The 20,021-nt window shown below is 44.9% G+C and overlaps 1 pseudogene; it reads left to right on the top strand.

Moving 5' to 3' along the window:
• The window catches only part of LOC136535870 (6-phosphofructo-2-kinase/fructose-2,6-bisphosphatase-like), a 55,326-nt pseudogene extending 38,800 nt beyond the window's left edge, over positions 1–16,526 (top strand).
• The last annotated feature ends 3,495 nt before the right edge of the window (positions 16,527–20,021 follow it).

Below are 20,021 nucleotides of genomic sequence, written 5' to 3'. Positions count from 1 at the left end.
GGCACGCCGTGCCTTCCGGGCCGTGCCTCATAAGGTCACGGGCCTGGCCTTTAACCTAGGCACGGCCCAATGGCCCGATTTTCGTGCCGAGCCGGCCCGTGAGGCACGACCAGAATCACGGGCCGTGCTAGCCCACGGCCTGTTACCCTTTGTATTCACAATTTCACAAATAGATAACAGTTCATAGCTCACAGTTTTATAATTCATACATTCACAGCTAGCTAGATCACAGTTTCTTACATTCATAAAATCAAAGTTCAAAACTCCAAATGTCCGATACAGTCACAGTTTCATACATTCACAGAATCGAAGTCGAAATGTCCAATACATTCACAGAATCAAAGTCCAAAGCCGACAAACAACAGAAATAACCAAAATGAGCTGTTTAGTGCAACGCTGCCTCATTAAAAATCTTTCTAGGTAAAACTCACCCTTGTAAGAAACCCTAGAAAGAAAAAAAGAGTATAGCCAGCTCTTAATTAACCATTGTTCAAATGATAGACAAGTCTTTCACAGTTACATACACCCTTTCACAGTCACAGATCACACACACACACACACTCAGGAGTCAAGTCTCAACTTCAGTACCTCACTAAGTACCAGGAGCACCACCAGCAGGTCCATCTTCATCAAGGTACAAGTTCTGAAATGAGTCTTCAAGTTTTTGGTTGTCAATAGCATGTTATTCTCTTTTTTCTCCTAACTTCTAGTCCTTTAAGCAGGTCAGCATCTCCATAGTCTCTGGTGACAAGCGTCGCCGCCGTTCCTCAATTATTCTACCTATCAAATTAAAACAAGACTCCAAAGAGACAGTAGATACAGGAACTGATATGATATCTCTAGCCATTATAGACAGGATTGGAAAGGTTAGCTTATGGTCACGCCACCACAGAAGTAGGTCAAAATCATCCTCATAAGAAGTGACATTGTCACTATCTAAGTAAGCTGATAGCTCAGAAACAACAGAAGTAGATGAAGATGAAGTGGAGGGAGAGGGGAAGGACCAATAACACTTGATCCATGGTCAAAGATTCTTCCCCATGCCTGCCTTTTCTTACATGTATGATGTGATGGTTGTGCAACCCTTTGAGACCTAGCTGCACCAAACTTGCTCTCATATTTATTAAACAGTTTATACAATTCAGTTTTGACATCAGCATAGTATGAACTGTACTCAGAACTAGTGTATTCATCAAGTAATTGCAGCATATTAAAGAAACCTCTCATCTTAGCTCTAGGATCAAGAATGAATGCATATGAATATAACAGAGGTATGTCCTGCTAATATTTAAGGAACTTAAGCTTCATAGCATATACAATAGCTTTCAGATTATGATCTTTTTCCACATGCATGCAAATGAGAAGTAATCTCTAGGATATAGTGCAGAACAAGTAGACTTGTAGGATAATAAACACCAGACAGTACAACAGTGGAGTCATAGAAGAGTTCCAGGAACTCCAATAACTTCTCAGCAAAATACCAATGATTTGTAGTCAACAATTGTGAACCATAATGGGAATTAATGAACACAGAAAAGACATTCTTGTATGGAACCAAGTGTTTAAGCATCAGGTAAGTAGAATTCCATCTAACATCCATATTCAATTCAAATTTTCTAGGTCTAACACCCTTAGCATTACAGTATTCCTTGAACAATGCAATTATTTGATTAGAGGAATTTAAGAAGTTAATTGCAGTTCTAAAATCTTCTATGTAAGGTTTCAACCTCTTTAATCCAGATTTTACAATGAGATTAATGATATGACAAGCACAATGTTGATATACAAGACTGTACTTACGGTTACTAGGATCCAAAGGATCAGGTGAAGGATCAGGACCCAAGTAATAAGCAAATAGAGGTGTCAAAGTGTTCATAGCCCTAGCATTAGAAGAAGCATTATCTAGAGTGACAGAGAAAATCTTGTCAATCAGACAATACTCCTTAACCACAACAACAATTCTTTCAGCAATGTTTTCACTAGAATGTTTAACCTCAACCAGCCTAAGACTAATAACCCTTTTCTGTAACTTCCAATCAGCATTCACATAGCGAGCAACAACACTAATATAGTCCTCCTTAGCATTACCAGACCAAATGTCTGAAGTCAAAGCAACAAAAAAAGCAGCAGGCAACACAAAATTCTTAAGCTTATCATGGCATTCAGTAAATAGCTTACCAAGATTTCTAGTGGTGGTTTGTCTAGAAATCCTGGCAAACCTAGGGTTATAAGCAAGAACAATGTAATCCTCCCATGCCTGTGACTCACCTATACCTAATGGAAGGTCAAGCCTAGCAATCAACCTACACAACTCAGAGCGAGCAACAGCAGGATTGTAGTCCCAGTTATGCACAGATCCATCAGGATTGTAAGAAAGCCTAGACTGAACCCTAGCAGCATGATCAACCTTTTTCCTACAAGATTTCTGATGCCTAATCAAATGGCCAGTGCCAGCAGAAGATCTAGCAGACAATTTACTCTTACACATTTTACAGATAGCAGCAGTCTGAACCTTTTGACCATTCACAGTCTCATAGATCTCATCAAAATCAACCCAGACACCAAATTTACGCTTACCAAGGCATGAGGTACCATCTGTGCTGTTGGAGCCAACCAGTGTCCCTGTCACCGTCGCTGACGACATAGGCTCCACCCCTCCACCACCGTCGCCACTATCCAGATCGATCGAAGCAGAGCCGCTACCGACATCGATACCCAACAACGCATTAGCGTCATCACGGATGTCGTCGTCATCCTCTAGGAGCAGCCTTGCCACGATCAGGTCATCATTGCCGGTGAGTGGACAGACAACATCATCATCATCCGCCATGGCGACCTTGATCACGGACGACTGATCTCCAGCATCGTTCCTCAACGGTGTGTGTAGCCGCCATGCCCGGTCTATGTCATAGGAAGAGGACGATGAGGAATCAGCAACCAACCTACACGAAGGAGAAAAATAGAGTCAGAGAGATAGAGGTACAGATCCAAAGCCAGTGGAAGAGACACAAGAAGTGGAGAAGACAAATCTAGGGTTAGGGTTAGGGTTAGGGTTAGGGTTAGTGGAGTACCTACACAAAATGGAGCCCGGTGCCGGAGATGATGAGGGCCACCCATAGGAGAGAGACCGATTAGAAACGACGGCGAACGGTGGAAGAGGGACGAACGATAGAAGAGGGACAGACGAGAACACGGTCACGAACTCACATAGTTCACCAAGAGCGAGAGAGGAGAGAGGGAGAAGGGAGGAGAGGCGGATCAAGGTCATCAGAGTTAGGGACGACGGACGAGATCAGTAGATCACAAGAGAGAGCTCAAATTCGCCAGATCGTGAATACGGCCGATGCGGGCGAGAGAGAGAGAGCAGAGATTGCGCCATGGTGAGCCAATGAGCGAGTGGGGATTAGGGTTAGGGTTGGGAGTGAACTGCGCAGCCAGCCGCCAGCAAGGCCACTGGGTGAGCAGGGCTCGTCTGCGCCACGGCGAGTGAGTGGGGAACTAGGGAATGAGGATTAGGGTTGGGGTTGGGAGCGGAGCGGATGAGGAGGCGAGGCAACTAGAGACTGAGTGCGATTGCGGACTGTGGAGCGAGCGAGGAGAGTGGAGAGGTGAGGAGGCGAGGCGACTGGGCGAGGCACTTATATGCGGGGTGGCGAGCAAGGAGGTTGGGACATGGCACTGGTAGGCCAAGCCACTAGCGGGCTGGCTGCTCTGTAGCAGGCCGTGCCATGCTAGCCCACGTGCCTAGGGTAAGGCCCAGGCATGGCCTGCTACTTCGGGTTGGGCCAGCCGGGGTCCGCTAGCCTTCGTGCTAGGCCAGGCTTAGGTCGGGCCGACAGGCTCGGGCTGCATGACCAACTATGACTACGGGAGGCTTGAGCACCAGCAGACATCTGGGCATGGGCTTCAAGACTCCTGCAACTGTGTTATCTGCGACCAAGCATCGGAAACAATGGATCATCTCATCATCGGCTGCGCTTACAGTAGGGAGGTCTGGAACATTTTAATGTCCAAGCTACACCTCCAGGATGTTATGATCGTGCAAGAAGAGAAAGTGCTCGAGTGGTGGCTGTGAAATCGGAAGCTAGTTCACAAGCATGTGCGGAAGGGCTTCGACTCGCTCTTCTTCCTCATCGGTTGGACACTTTGGAAGGAGTGGAATGCGAGAACATTCGATGGAAACTCCTTAACCCCAGCTTGCTTGGCGATTAGGATTTAGGAGGAGGCCAACCAATGGTGCTTGGTAGGTTATAAACACCTATAGTCGCTGCTTGAGCTGTTGTAATATGTTTCGGTAGCCGTCGCAAATTTGCTTTATGTAAATCACAACCTCCTGCTGCTGCATGGCTAATGAGCTCCAGTAATCGGTTGATTACTGTTGCTGCATCTTTGTAATTTCAGTAAACTTCTATTCCTGATTAATGAATCCCGTGCTCATGCACGTTTGAGAAAAAAAGCCCCAAAGTAAAGTTTGAGGACTAAAATGGCCACTTTGATAGTTCGTGGAGAAATTGAGCCCAAAAATAAAGTTTGAGCACTCATATGCACACTTCGAAATTGAGCCTTAAAGGCTGAAACAACTACTTTGGTAGTTTAGGGACAAAATTGAGCATCGAGGGATAGTTCAGGGACAAAACTGGCTATTCCGCTAAACCTAAAATATTACATATTGAGAGCAAATTAGATTATCCAGAAAAGCCATTGCTGAGGTACTTATGTTCCTGTTGCTGCCACCCAACTAGAACCTAGACTAATAAATCTTTGGGTTATTTGGATCCCTACCATTACAATTTTTAAACTTCTAAGATATACCATTACTATTCACCTATTTGGAAGCTTGCCATTATAATTCTTCTCCACCTTGAATCATACCATTTTCTACGTATTTGACGGTATTAGGCCCACTCGCAGGTGACCAAAGTCCTTCGTATTTCCGTATGGACCAAAATACCCCTGCTGCTAGTCTCTCCATCCACTCTCTTATGTGTAGGCCCCACTAGTTAGATGCTGCTTCAACAGCACGCGGTGTTTGAGTCTAGCTCGGTCTGGCTTCGGACAGCTTGGATAGATCTTGCCCTAGCGGTGAATGCGTGGAGGCCGGAGGGCAGCTACCGATGTGAGCGTGGCAGGCCCCACCCCTTGGCGTAGGATCACTGCCATGGGCCAAGGCGACTCTGCCGCCGATGCAATTGAGGGGAAGGGTGAGGGTGGCACTGGATGGGAGGGAATGGCAGCCATGCCGGTGTGGTTGAAGGGAAGGGCGAGGGTGCTAGCACTGGTGCTCTGGAGGATAGAGGCCTGTGGCCACCTATGCAGGGGAGGGGCACGGTCTCTTGTCGCTGCTGTCGTCAATGACAATGACAACGGAGGAGGCCATAGGTAGTAGCCGCTCCTAGAGGCAGAGCCTGTGCTGGAGATGTTGTGGCACTCCTTTCGCTCGCTCTACCTCTCCCTCCTTGTTGGCGCCGTTGCCGCCTCTAGGGCACCCATTGGTGCCGGAGATGCTGGTGGCTAAGGCCAACATGGTGAGCTCCTCGATCTCCTCTTGAATCCCCTACAAGCATCCACGTCATCATGCTCCTACAAGATCCAGATCGGGCGAGGGCGGCAAGCTTGGCTCACCATGGCAGTCATCGAAGGAGGTCAGCCCACCATGGCAGCCCTCGATGCCCACACCTTCTCCATCATGAGCTCCTCCTCATCCCCTACCAGTGAGCCCACTGCCACGCTGAGGGGTATGATGGCGTGAGCTCCGGCAAGGAGCAAGACCATGGGTGGAGGGACCATCGCCATTGGTGAGAATGGATTGAAGAAGGAGATATGCAGCTAGCTAGAGGTTGAAGAAGAAGATGTCCTATAGGGCCCACACGTCTGTGGGTCCAGGAGACAGAGGGAGTGGGCCTAATGTCTTCACTAGTGTAGAAAATGGCATAGCTCTAGTCTCTATTGAATTGTAATGGTAGGATTTCAAATAGGTGAATAGTAATGGTAGTTTTCAAAAGTTGAAGAATTGTAATGGTATCAATCCAAAAAACCCTAAATCTTTCTTCTGAGTGTTATATGGTAGTGTGGGGAGAGGTTGATGAACATGTTTAAGACCTGTAATCAGATAATTAGATTTGCTTAGGGAAAGGGTGGGTGACTACAATCACAAGAGTGAAATTTGGACCATTTGCCTCATTTATTGAAAAAAGTGTGAAGTTTTCTTTTTTCTTTTTTCAATGCAAATAGTTTAAAACAAGTGAAGATTCAGTGCACTCCTTTGGAAGAATAATTGGTTTGTTTTGTGACAGCATTTATAAAGTAATCTTGTATAGTTGCACAAAATAGATTTTCAGATAAGATTTTTCATGAGGTGCGGCATATGTACATTATGGAACACTATATTAAGCTCCTATGCTCCTGCATGGTTTGGGGTGTATTACTATTTCCCTTTAACATATGGTTCCTTGCCTTTGCTTTCTAGATCATCTTTTTGGAAACATTATGTAATGACCAAGATGTTCTTGAGAGAAATATACGATTGAAAGTTCAATAAAGTCCCGATTATGTAGAGCAGTAAGAAATAAATTATTTGCCTACCTATTTGCATCCTTTTGGTGCACCATTTTATGCAATCATTGTCTTCAATGTTACAGAATAGATTTTGAAGCTGGTGTACAAGATTTCAAAGAGCGATTGACCTATTATGAAAAGGTCTATAATTGCCAAACCATATTATATAGGAACACAATTTTTTGTCAAGAATATAATATAGTTATATGTAAACATTTTGAAACCTTTTTAGGTCTATGAACCGATGGAAGAAGGTTCTTCTTCCCCTAAACCTACTGTTATCCCTTGTACCCCCTCCATGCCGATCATCTCCTTCAGCTCCGTGAGTCGAAGATGTCCGAGTGGCTTGGTGAGGACGTCCGCATATTGTCGACCAGTTTCGACGAACTCAATGACGATCTGCCCTCCATCGACATAGTCCTTGAGAAAGTGGAACTTCACATCGATGTGTTTGCTCTAGTCGTGTAGAACCGGATTCTTCGCGAGGGCGATGGCGGGCTAGTTGTCCACCATTAGTGCTGGTGGGTGAGCTTCCACGCCGGTCAGCTCACCCAGCAGCTGGCGTAGCCACACAACTTGGCACGCCACTATGGTCTCTGCTACGTACTTTGCCTCGCACGTAGATAGTGCCACAACCTTTTGTTTCAGCGACAGCCATGAAATTGGGGCTGACTCGAGGAAGACAAGCACACCAGAGGTGCTCCATCGTCCATCGATGTCCCCCGCCATGTCTGCATCGCTGAACACAGTGAGCTGTAGCCTACTCCCGCTAGTCTTGGGAAAGATGATCCCTTGATCCACCATCCCCTTGACACAGTGCAGTAGCCGCTTCATCATAGCCCAGTGATCCTCTCTAGGATCCTCCATGAAGCGACTGACGTAACCCATGGCGAATGCAATGTCTGGCCTCATGTGAACTAGGTAGCGCACACTGCCGATGATGCTCTGGTAGAGTATTGCATCCACCTTCACCGTGGTGCTGGTCTTTGACAGCTTTAGCCGCTCCTCTATCAGAGTCACGCATGGCTTACACTCAGCCATGTCGCTCCGCTCCAACAGCTTAGAGGCATACGTGCTCTAACCGAGCGTGAGTTCCTCCTTCCCCTGTCTCACCTCGATGCCAAGATAGTAGGAGAGTGTGCCGAGATTGCTCATTCAAAAACGAGCCGCCATCTCGCGCTTGAAGCTATTTATGTCCTCCGTGCACGCATCGGTGATGATCAAGTCGTCCACATACACGCCGACAACAAGCTCCTCCTTCCCCCGTCGCCGCATGTAGAGCACGTGCTCGATTACACACCATTGAAACCCAAGCTCGCCTAGAGTGGCATCAAGCTTGGCGTTGCATGCTCGTGGGGCCTACCGTAGCCCATAGAGCGCCTTGCGCAGTTGGAGCACCCTGTGCTCCTCTCCCTTGACGGCGAAATCTGGAGGTTGCCTGACGAAGACCATCTCCGCCAGCTCACCATTGAGGAAGGCCAATTTAACGTCCAAGTGATGGACGCGCTAGTCCTTTACTGTTGCCAAGGCTAGTAGCAAATAGACCAACTCCATGCGTGCTACTAGCGTAAAGACCTCCTCGAAGTCTATGCCTTCATGCTGAACAAAGCCTCGGGCAATGAGGTGCGCCTTGTGCTTGACAATGGCATCAAGCTTATCCCGCTTGACCTTGTACACCCACTTTAGGCTGATCCGACGACATCCTAGAGGTGGATCAATGAGCTATCATGTCTCGTTTTCCTCAATCGCCTTCATCTCCTCCAGCATCACCTGTCGCCAGTTTTTGTCCCGCTCGGCCAGCACGGACGTGGGTGGTTCCTCTATGCTGATGAGCAGTAGCTCTTGATCATTGAGCAGCCGACCAGCCAGTGCTGAGGGTCCTGTGTCATCGATGATGTCATCTAGCCTATGAACTACACCTCCTCACCTTCGTGGAAGGCATCTACGAACTCAGTGATGTCACTTGGAGGAGAGGCGAACTCGATCGGTGTTGATGGAGTTCCCTGTTTTGCTAGAGTGCTCGGCACAGCACCTGGAGTGCTTGGCACCTTGGTTGCAGTGCTTGGCACTACTTCTGGACAGCTCATCACTACTCCTGTAGTGCTTGGCACCACTGTAGGAGCACTCAGCCTCAGTCTTGGAGTGGTCGGTACCACTGCAGGACCTCCTTGCTCTGCCATGGGAGTTCTTGGCACCCATCCTTAAGTGATCGCCACCACTACTGAACCTCCCAGTGCCACTCTTGGTGTGCTCAGCATCCCTCCTGGAGTGCTCGGCACTCTTCCCTGAGTGCTCGGTGTCCCTCCTGAAGTGCTTGGTACTGCCCTAGGAGTGCTTAGTTCTACTGCTGGAGTGCTCAGCACCCCTTTTGAAGTGCTTGGCACCTCTTCCCCAGCGTCTCCACCATTGTGGATGACTAGGTGCTCGACGACGAAGGTGCTGGTGAAGTTGCCAGCTTCCCTCGTGCTCGAACTAGTCTAGTCTCAAGCCGCCTTCTCATCGAACATGACATCACATGAGACGAGTACCTTGTCTTTGCATGGGTCATAGAGCTGGTATGCCTTGGTACCCTCCGCATAGCCCAGAAACACCATGGGTGTGCTCCTGTCCTCTAGCTTGGTGAGGTTCGGCTTCGTCTTTCTGATGTGGCTGATGTAGCCGAATGTCTGGAGGAAGGACACGCTCGGCTTACGCCCATACCAAGCTTCGAACGACATCTTGCCCATTAGGGCCTTGGTCAGAGCGCGGTTGAGGATGAACACCGCCGTGGTCATTGCCTCACCCTAGAACCTTGTCGGCATGCCTTTGGCCTTCATCATGGATCGAGCCATGCCGACCACCATCTGGTTCCACCTCTCTACCACACCATTCTGTTGTGGTGAGTACGGCTCGGTATGGTGTCACACCACACCCTGATCCATGCAGTACGCAGTGAACTCCAACGAAGTGAATTCGCCACCGCGATTAGTCCTCAGCACATGGAGCTTCTTGCCGCTCTCGGCCTCCATGCGCATCTTGAACTTCTTGATCGATGCCGCCGCTTCATCCTTACTCGTCAAGAGTTGCAGCCACATGTAGCGACTGTAATACTCCACGAGCAGGAGGAAGTATCATCGACTACCGTTTGTAGCTGGCGTGATCGGCCCATAGAGGTTGCCATGGACGAGCTTGAGAGCGTCCTTCGTGTGATACTTGGCTGCCTTTGGGAATGGTAGCCTCCTCTACTTTCTGGCTAGGCAGTTGTCACACAGCTCGCCTCCATGCTTGATGTGGGGTAGCCCTCGGACCATCTTCTCCAGCCGACCAAGCGCGTTGAAACTGAGATGTCCGAACCGGGCATGCCACATCCACGGTTCCTCGGTGTGCCTTGCTGCCAGGCACACCGGTTGCTCTACCTTCAGGTCAAGCAGGTACAACTGGTTCAGGGACCTCTTCACCTTGGCAAGAAGTCGCTGCTCCCGGTCCCTGATCCTAAGGACTCCGTCCTTGATCAGTACCTCGCTACCGTGCTCATTCAGCTAACCAATGCTGATGATGCTGGAATGCAGTTACGAGATGTAATATATATCCGTTAGCATGCAGTGCTCCCCATTCTGGCACCTGAAGATGATGATGTTGTGCCCTTAGATAGCCACCCTTGAGCCGTCACCAAACTTCACCATACCGGTAACATCGTCGTCGAGCTCGGAGAAGGATGCCTTGGAGCCCATCATGTGGTTGCTGGCACCAGAGTCCAGATACCACCGCTGCTCCTAGTCGACGCCCACACGTCCAAGGTGTACTTGGGTGCATGGTTCATTAAGGTTGACAATCTTCAGGGCCTTTCTAGGTCCTTCCACCGTCGTCACCTCTTCCCTCTCCTCGGTCTTGACATCGTGTAGTGCACAGAACGTCACCATCAGGATAGTAGCCTCATCTTCTTCATCAGCTTGCGCCAGATGAGCCTTAGCCTTCTTCTCCTGCTTGTGATTTGGGCACTCCCATGCCCAATGGCCCATCTTCCTGCAGCGTCGACAGGCATTGGGGTCAACCTGCTTCTTCTTCTCCAAAGAAGCCTTGCCGCGGTGCTTGCCATCGCCACCACGGCTGGAGAAGGCTGCCTTCCCACAGTTCCTCCGAGCAGCCCACTCCTCTTCCATCAGCAGCAATTTGTCGCTGTCCTTCGTTGCTGTCGCCTGCTCCAGGCGCTTGTCCACCGCCCACAGATGGCCTATCACATCCTCAATGGTGAGGGTGGATAAGTCCAACATCATCTCTATGGAGAGAGCGATCTGGATATACTTTACCGGCATGGAGTGGAGGTACTTGGAGACCGCCTCCTCTTTGTCGATGGTGACGCCATGGCTCTTTAGCTTGCTGATGAGCGTCTGCAGGCGGAGGGAGTAGTCCTCCACCATTTCACTATACTTGAACTTGAGGTTGGCGTACTCTTGCTTCAGAAGCTGGGTTGTCGCCTTCTTTGCGCGATCAGAACTGACGCGCATCGCTGCAATAGCCTCCCACGCCTCCTTAGCAGAGCTCTTCGTCCCCAACGGCTCCCTGTACTCTGTCGGTACAGCAGCGATGATAGCCTCCAACGCTAACATGTCATCTTTCTCATTGTCGATGCCTTTGTCAACAGCATTCCAGAGCCGTCAGGCTCTAAGCTTGACCTTCATGGTCACCAACCACTCTCCATAGTTGGTGCGAGTCAGTGTCGGCCAACTGGTGTCGCTGACCTCCCGCACCGTGCGAACAACGACCTTCGGTCGTGGCTGGGCAGCCACAGCAGTGCCACTGTTGTCGCCCATCTCAGAACCATCCGTCATCGTCAGCGGTTAGTCTGGCGACGGCGCAACCTGGCCCTGATACCACTTGTTAGCCCACAAGATCACCGGCTCAGGTGAGTCGACCACTCTCCAGTCTTGTCGACCATGGTCGAGCACGACCGAGGTTGTCCGACCACACACACTATGGCTCGAGGTTGAAGAAGAGGGAGAACAGAGCATACACACACAGTACAAGACATCATCGTTGGCCGAAGCTCTGTATGGGAGATGGTAAGTCTGAACTCTCTTTACTGAGTTATCATGGTAGTCTATTTATACAACTCTATCCATCTAGTCCGAGTATAGCGCACATGTTGTAACAGTAACTAGATAGCATGCAGGACTGACTCTGCGTCGGCCTCTGCATGTGGCTACAGTGCTACAGGTGAGCCGTGCGGCGCCAGCACCTGCAGCGCTACAGTATCACAGCATGGGGCCTTTCAGCGCCGTCTTCCCTTGCTGTGTTCACACAAGAAAAGCAGTAGTTTATTCTAACAGTTCTTACATAAAAATGATCCACATGGTGAGTGGGAAGGGAGGCCAACTAAAGGTATGTATGAACAGTCAAGTGACACATGTAAAAGTAATATCAAAAGTTATATTCCCTGTGATATTGCTACTTTATGATTGCTTAATTGTACAATCTTGAACTGGTTCTTTTGCTTATCATACAAATACTAAGTAGAAGCATATGCACTGTTTTGAATATACTACTGACATACCTTGCAGCCTTGCTTCTAGTGGCATATTCCTAATCTCATACCCTACTTTGGTTTTCATGCAGATTAATGACATAAGTGGTTACTTGCCTGGACGGATTGTTTTCTTCTTGGTACATACACAGAAAATCGTATCCTTTTGTTGTGCGCACATTAAGACAACTGGATATCTTTGCAGTTTGGTGTACTCTTGTAGGTCAAATCGTAATTTGTGTTGTGTTTAGCGATTCAATGATACAGCTATCTAATCTGCTGGGGTCTATCTGATTAGTTTTATGTTTATATGAATATTTTTGTCAAATTTCTATTCTGCTCTTTATCTTCACAATGTGGTAATTGCGTCATAGTGAATCCTCACTGCATCTTTTTTTCTCTCTCGCTTGAACCTGGAGAATTCAACACACCACTGACAGATATAGGTCAAATCATGATGAGTTTTTTCAGGTTTGTTTAGTTTCTAAAAACTTTCTCAAAACGTGCTACAGTATCCATCACATCGAATCTTGCGATACGTGCATAGACCATTAAATATAGACGAAAAAAAACTAATTACACAGTTTGGTTGAAAATTGCGAGACGAACGTTTTGAGCCTAATTAATCCATGATTGAACAATAATTGCTAAATAAAAACGAAAGTACTACAGTAGCCAAATTCCCAAAATTCACCAACTAAACAGAGCCCGGTTATGTATTGTTACAGGTTAACTGTCATCTGACGCGTCGTCCTATCCTGCCAACAAGACATGGCGAAAGGATGGATAATGTCAGAGGAAGAATCGGTGGAGACTCTTCTTTGAGGTCTTATGTTTCTTTATTTTGTATTTCTGTCATTAGTATCTTTGATTTCTTTGTCCTGCAGTTTGGTATTTACCTCTTTGCTGTCATTTTAATTTGGGTGCCATGCTAAGGAAAAATCCATAATAAGTTTCAAATGTTCGTGATCTTGCATGTCAACATGCGCAACCAGTAAAAGTGAAAGATCAGAAGATCAAGTCCAAGTAAAAAAAAAATCGTTTCTTGCTAATTTTTTCTCTCATTTTTTTCCTTAAGTGAACAGGAGAACTGCATGTCATTGCAGTAAGTAGGAATGAAGTTATGAGCAAACAAACACCACCTCACCCTTGTTTTTCCTCTTTTGAGTTGAGTGTCGTATTATTTAGGGTTAAGTCCAATTTACACCCTCCAACTTACAGCAAAGTTCGGATTTCAACCTCGAACTTCAAAACCGGACAACTTTGGCTCTCCAACTCTCGAAAAAGTTCAACTTTCAACCTTCTGCGCGGTTTTGCGGATGAACAGTAACTTTTGATACTTTTAGAAGCGCCGAAATTTTATATTATTTTTTCGAGTATCTTAACGTCCTCAAATGAAAAAACTCAAAACTACAAAGTTGTAGATCTCATCGAGGTCTACAATTTACATATAAAACTTATCTTCATCCGACATCGTATTGAAGGGTTTTCTATTTTTTGAAATTTGAGTCTCATCACGCGATAAAATATGGTGCTGAAATTTTATATTATTTTTTTTAAGCATCTTACTGTTCTCAAATAAAAAAACTCAAAACTACAAAGTTGTAGATCTCATTGAGGTCTACAATTTACATATAAAAATTATCTTCATCCAACATCGTATTGAAGGGTTTTCTATTTTTGGAAATTTGAGTCTCATCACGCAACAAAATTGTTTCATGCGTGATGAGACTCAAATTTTAAAAAATAGAAAACCCTTCAATAAGGTGTCGGATGAAGATAATTTTTCTATGTAAATTGTAGACCTTGATGAGATATACAACTTTTTAGTTTTGAGTTTTTTCATTTGAGGACAGTAAGATGCTCGAAAAAATAATATAAAATTTCAGCACCATATTTTATCGCGTGATGAGATTCAAATTTCAAAATATAGAAAACCCTTCAATATGATGTCAAATGAAGATAATTTTTATATGTAAATTGTAGACCTTGATGAGATCTACAACTTTGTAGTTTTGAGTTTTTTCATTTGAAGACAGTAAGATGCTCGAAAAAATAATATAAAATTTCGGCGCTCCCGAAAATATTAAAAGTTACTGTTCACCCGCAAAACCGCACAAAATGTTGAAAGTTGAACTTTTTCGAGAGTTGGAGGGCCAAGTTGTCCGGTTTTGAAGTTCGAGGTTGAAATCCGAACTTTGCTGCAAGTTGGAGGGTGTAAATTGAACTTAACCCTATTATTTATTATATTATCATTGATGAACTTTGTGATATATGTACTGTAAATTGGACTTGTGATAGACCGAGGTATAAGCCTTGGTGGTAAAGACATAACAAACTTGTGAGCTCTTACCTTGAAAGGGGGGAAAAGCGAGGGAGTTACATGTATGGGAAAAATAACTCCATTCATCTTTGCGTATGCTTGTATGGATGCAATATTTGGGCAATTCTTGGTATATGCTAATTTGGCTTTCTGCTTTTGACTTTCATGTGATGGAATAATTGGTATGCAGTGAGGCCGGTGAGCTTTATTCGAGGAAGCTTGCAAGCTTTGTGGAGAAGCGACTGAAGTCCAGGCGGACTGCCTCTGTAAGTATGCCATTTGCTTCTCTGTTCAGTGAAGGGGAAAATAATCATTAGGTTTATTTGCAACAATGGTTTCAGATAAAGATGGCAACGGGGACCCGATCCCCGATTCCCCGCGGGGAATTCCCCTATTAGGGGACGGGGATGGAGTCAAATATGCCCCCACGGGGATCTAAACGGGGAGAAAACGTCCCCCGTCGGGTTTGGCGGGGACGGATCTGGGGGAGCATTCCCCGTCCCCGATACCCGCATCCTTGCCCCATTTATATACAGGCTTTGCTCTCTTTCCTGATGGCCCAACCAGCCCACGAAGGCCCAATGTCTTCTGAGTATATATAACAACAATAACCCTAGTTCTACACCTTTGTGATGATTAATATCCTGCTTCTTGCTATTTAGCTCTTTTTGGATTGTGATTCGTGGTGTACTCTAATATTGTGTCGATGAACTCATGTGAATGATGATGAATTAACCTGAATGGTGATGAACAAATGCGGGGACGGGGATCCCGACGGGGATTTTTCCCCTCGCGGGGGCGGGGATGGGGGAGAAATCGTCCCCGTGAGCTTTGGCGGGGACGGGGACGGGGATTTTTTCTCCCCGCGGGGACGGGGATGGGGAGGCAACCTCCGACGGAGAATTCCCTGTTGCCATCTTTAGTTTCAGATATGGACTAGCACACTCCAGAGAACAATATTAACAGCACATCCGATCATTGGTTTTCCAAAGGTTAGCTATCATAGGTGATAGAAAACGGTCTAGCAAGACTGTCCTCTACTTATAGAAGTGTTACCAAAACAAATTTGTTTCTTGTGTTCTTCTAGATACAATATGGCGTGCTCTTGACGAGATAAATGCTGGGGTCTGTGATGGGATGACATACGATGAAATAAAGAAAAGTAAACCTGAAGAATATGAGTACGTGAAATCACTGATATTGTGGCATTTTATGTTAAAAAAAATCCCCTTCATCACTGAAATTTTGGTCAACGTTCCACTAGCTTGTAAATCTGATTGGAGACCCTTGTTATTACACAATTTTTCGGTAGCTCCCCTCCCCCATTCTGTTTGCCTCATGTTATATACCTTCTCAGATCACGAAGAAAAGGCAAGCTGAGGTATCGTTATCCGAGAGGAGAATCCTACCTTGACGTCATTCAAAGGTTGGTATGGCCTACTTGATACTATTGCATGCCTCTATACATGATTCAATTACTTATATGCATCGCCACTTAATCTTAAAATTCCTCTCTGTCCAGATTAGAACCTGTAATAATTGAGCTTGAATGACAGCGTGCTCCAGTCGTAGTCATAGCTCACCAGGTAAGAAGGACCAGCCTTCTGTTCTTTTTGGTACTAAGCTATTGTAGATGCCTGAGAAGAATATTCTGTATAGGCTGTGTTAAGAGCACTTTATGCATATTTTGCGGACAAACCACTCGAGGAAGTCCCAAATATTGAGGTAAAGCATTTTGTGCCAACTTGTAGTACTTTCTCCGGTCAGAAATATATGTCCATGTAGGCTTGTCCTAAGTCAAACTTGTTTAGCTTTGGCTATCAATATCTAAAAAATTGTATAGTTAGACAACATAGTTTGGCTTGGCTGAATTCATTATGGAAACTATCTTTATAATATATAATGATTTTCATGTATATGTTTATAGATATTAATTAGAAGTCAAACTTAAGAAAATTTGACTTAACACAAACATAGATGGACTTATATTTCTAATCAGAGATAGTAATTGATTATTTTACTGTGGCTAAAAATATGTTCCTGCAGATACCTCCGCGTACAATAATTGAGATACAAATGGGTGTTGCTGGTGTTCAAGAGAAACAGTACAAACTCATGGATGCAATCCATCCCACAGCGGGGTTGTAAGAAATAATGCATGGAGCTCGCCTTCTAAAAGCAATGGTGGCACAAATAAATTTTGTGATGATATACGTATCACAACATTCAATCAATTAGAAGCTATAGTTCGAAGTGGAATATTACCCCACTAGGTTTAGCTCATAGATGATTTGAGATTTGACTGACAAATTTTGGCTGGTTATTGACTCTTCATAATTCATGAGTTCTGAGCATGTTTAATTCAGGTCTGAGTTTTAAGCAAGTTTATTCAGGTCCTCAGGACTTGGCGGGGCTCGCGCCAAAGACAGTTTCTAGTAACGAACTCCCTTTCAAAATTATCTATATTTTGGTGTGCGCCTGCCTGCACGTTGTCATAGTGAAATATATGAGTGTGGGTTGATTTCCTGCCCAATTGACGTAAATAGGCCTGGAATTTGAAGTTATGATTGGATATGATCTTCATCCCGAACCACCAGAATTCTGAAATTCCCCAGAATTTGAAGGTATGATTGGATATGATTGAACCGAATTCTGAAATTTCCCAGAGCAACCCCCTTCGGAGAGAGCACAGCACTCCCTAGGTTTCCAGTGCCTTTATAAGCTTGCAGAGCTTAAAATTAGAATCTTAAGTTAGGTATCCTTGCATACAACTTTCCTCCTTTTTTTTCCTGCTAGTACATGCGAAGAATATACAACAAGGCACCACTAAATTCACTAAACACTCCAGTGAATTTTGTAAATAGACCGTGCAATTACATCTGTTCTTGTTAGTTTTCATTCACACAACGTTCTTGTTATACATCGATACAACATTGTTAAAAAGAATCTGACCGTTTGCCGATAGAATCTAGAAATAACATGATTAACGAAAAAAAGAAAATAATATAAACCATTGGATTTTACAATGATCTAATGTATTAGATTAAATCAAAGAGTCCATGCCTAATACAATTAATAAATAGTTAATTTGAAATAATAAATTAAGAAAAAATAACATTTTGATTTTCGTATGAGTTTGGAAAGAAAAAGTGGCTAAATATTGGAAAGAAAAAATACCTAATTAAACGGTCCATGTATAACACAATTAGTAAAGGCGACATTTAAATAAAAACTATGAAAAAAATATTTTTTTTATCTCATAATGAATTGGAAAGGAAAAGGTACCCAAATAAGTAGTCAATATAAATTGTAATTAGGAACTATCTAAATTAACATAAAAAATTAAAAATAAGTCTTTCTTTTTCATATGTTGTAAAAAACATAAATAAAAATCAGTGTATTGCTATAAGTAAAATTAAAAGGTCTTCTCTTTCACTTTCATGTGCTAGAACTACCACATTGATCCTATAGGTCTAGATTGTAATGTCTAGATCTATCAAAAGATATATAAAAAATAAAGAATGCAGACCAAACTCAAGTACAGAAAGAGACGATGGTATAGAATTTAAATAGCATTATGGAGTACAACTCATTTTTTCCATGGTGAGAAAAGATAAGGAAACTTTATATAATGTCTATGGCCTATGGAATGGATAAAATGCATCCATAAGAGATATCCAATCTAGCCACTAATGATTTTTTTTTTTTGGCATGTCCATAAAAATCACTGAAGCACTTTGAATTTCCACGCTGCTGCTTCCGCAGTTGTGCTCTAAACCTCCATCTAAAACTGTCCTTTCATCATCGCTCTAAGATCGTTGATCAATCTTTTCATATGTTTCTCAGAATTTTAGCATTACTGTCAATATCGACGAAGGGAACAACTAAGTAGAACGTGCCGGTTATGACGACTATGGCTCAAATTTTATTTATTCCATGGTGACGACCAAGGAGCGTAAAACAGGTTTAGCATCCAAGATTATGACAAAGTCGTGAATGTTTGTGCAAGAAGCTTGTGAGAAGTGCAAGGGACATAGTTGGGCTTTATTTTTTTCTTCACGAGTCTGTGGTCACAGGTGAAAATAAACAGGTCATAGTATAGTCCACAACAATGCGGTAGAGTGTCATAAGGGGTAGATCAAAGATCATTAGCTCATTGTCAATGATGGTTCCATAGCTTGCTTTGAAATGCTTACCAATGGATGTTGGTGTGATGACAGGGTCGACTAACAGTTGTTCGAGGCAATAGTGGCTCTCCCACATAAGTAGTATTAGCAAAATTACCCGTGCGTTGCAACAGGAGAAAAAAAGTTATCAATGTTAATAGAAAGTAAGGACGAAAACGTTACATATTTATTTATCTTTTATATATATTATTATATAAAATTTAAAATCCATAATTTTACGATGACCATGACATCCACAGTATAAATTAATATCGACGGTACTAATATGACAATATCCTATTAAGGTTGTGTTGGGTTCATAAACCCAGAGTCCCCAATGGGTCCGCTTCCCTGTAAAAACTCGGCCCAACAGACGGCATAGCAACAATGCACGCCTCCTGGGCAGCCCAGTTACCTAACGACCGGCCAGGAGAACGATCTGGTCTCCGATCGGAAGGCCTGGCCAAGGAGGGGACATAGTCCGACTCCGACCCCCTTTTTCGACCGAGGATATGCCGGACCTCCGCTCCTGATTCTTCCCCGACCGGCGTGGTCGGAGCCGACTAGGAACGACCGACCGGGAACGCCCGCTCAGTGAGGACCCAAGGATCAGGCGGAGCAGATAAGGTAAGGCGCTTAAGTCAACCACATTATCGAGAACCGTACCCTGCCATACCTTGCACACCTGCAGGACAGTGCCACCAGGCTATGTCAGACGGGTACTATGCAACCTTCCAGACATGTCAGAACCCAAACAATATTGTGAGCGCTGACATTTGCCTTACAATATTGTAGGCCTCGACATTTACCATACCAGGCGAACATGGTAGAACCTGTCAGACGCATCTAGGCATGAACAATATTGTAGGCGTTGACAATCGTCTCGTACCTGATGGCGTGAGCAACAAGACTATGTAGCACACGTATACACTCTCTCTCTCTCTCTCTTTCTTTCTAACTTGTAAGGCCATCCCCTTCATCTATAAAAGGGGATGCGCTCTCTTCCAACAGGGATGGTCATTTAGACTCTCTTTGGCTGGCTCTAGACAATCTGAGCATTCGAACAGCTCCACAGCTCTAGAACTCTAAAGCTACACTGAGCATACGCTCCAATACTTAGCGCACGTTAGAGCTCCTATCACTCTCGGTCCTTCGGTTCAGAGTCCGACCAGACCTTTAACATCCCCTTCTTATTCCGATTCGTTTGTAACCACACAGCAAACTTCGAGCACCTAGGCTCAGAAATAAAGTCACCGATCGACCAAAATTGGACGTAGGGCACGTTGCCTGAACCAGTATAAATCCTATGTCATTGAATGTTAGGCCACATCCGATCACAACGCACGACAAAACTATAAATATTTACTTGTTGGTCACTTTTCGCACAGACAGTTGGCGCCGTCCATGGGGAGGACGTCGAGCGTTCATGCTTTTGATCATCGGATGGCCCATCTTTCCACCATCTTTGACATGGCGG

The sequence above is a fragment of the Miscanthus floridulus genome, chromosome 2 (genome assembly GCF_019320115.1).
Source record: "Miscanthus floridulus cultivar M001 chromosome 2, ASM1932011v1, whole genome shotgun sequence".
Lineage (NCBI taxonomy): Eukaryota > Viridiplantae > Streptophyta > Magnoliopsida > Poales > Poaceae > Miscanthus > Miscanthus floridulus.
Note: the sequence above shows the minus strand (reverse complement) of the source record. Positions and strands in the feature narration are given on the sequence as shown.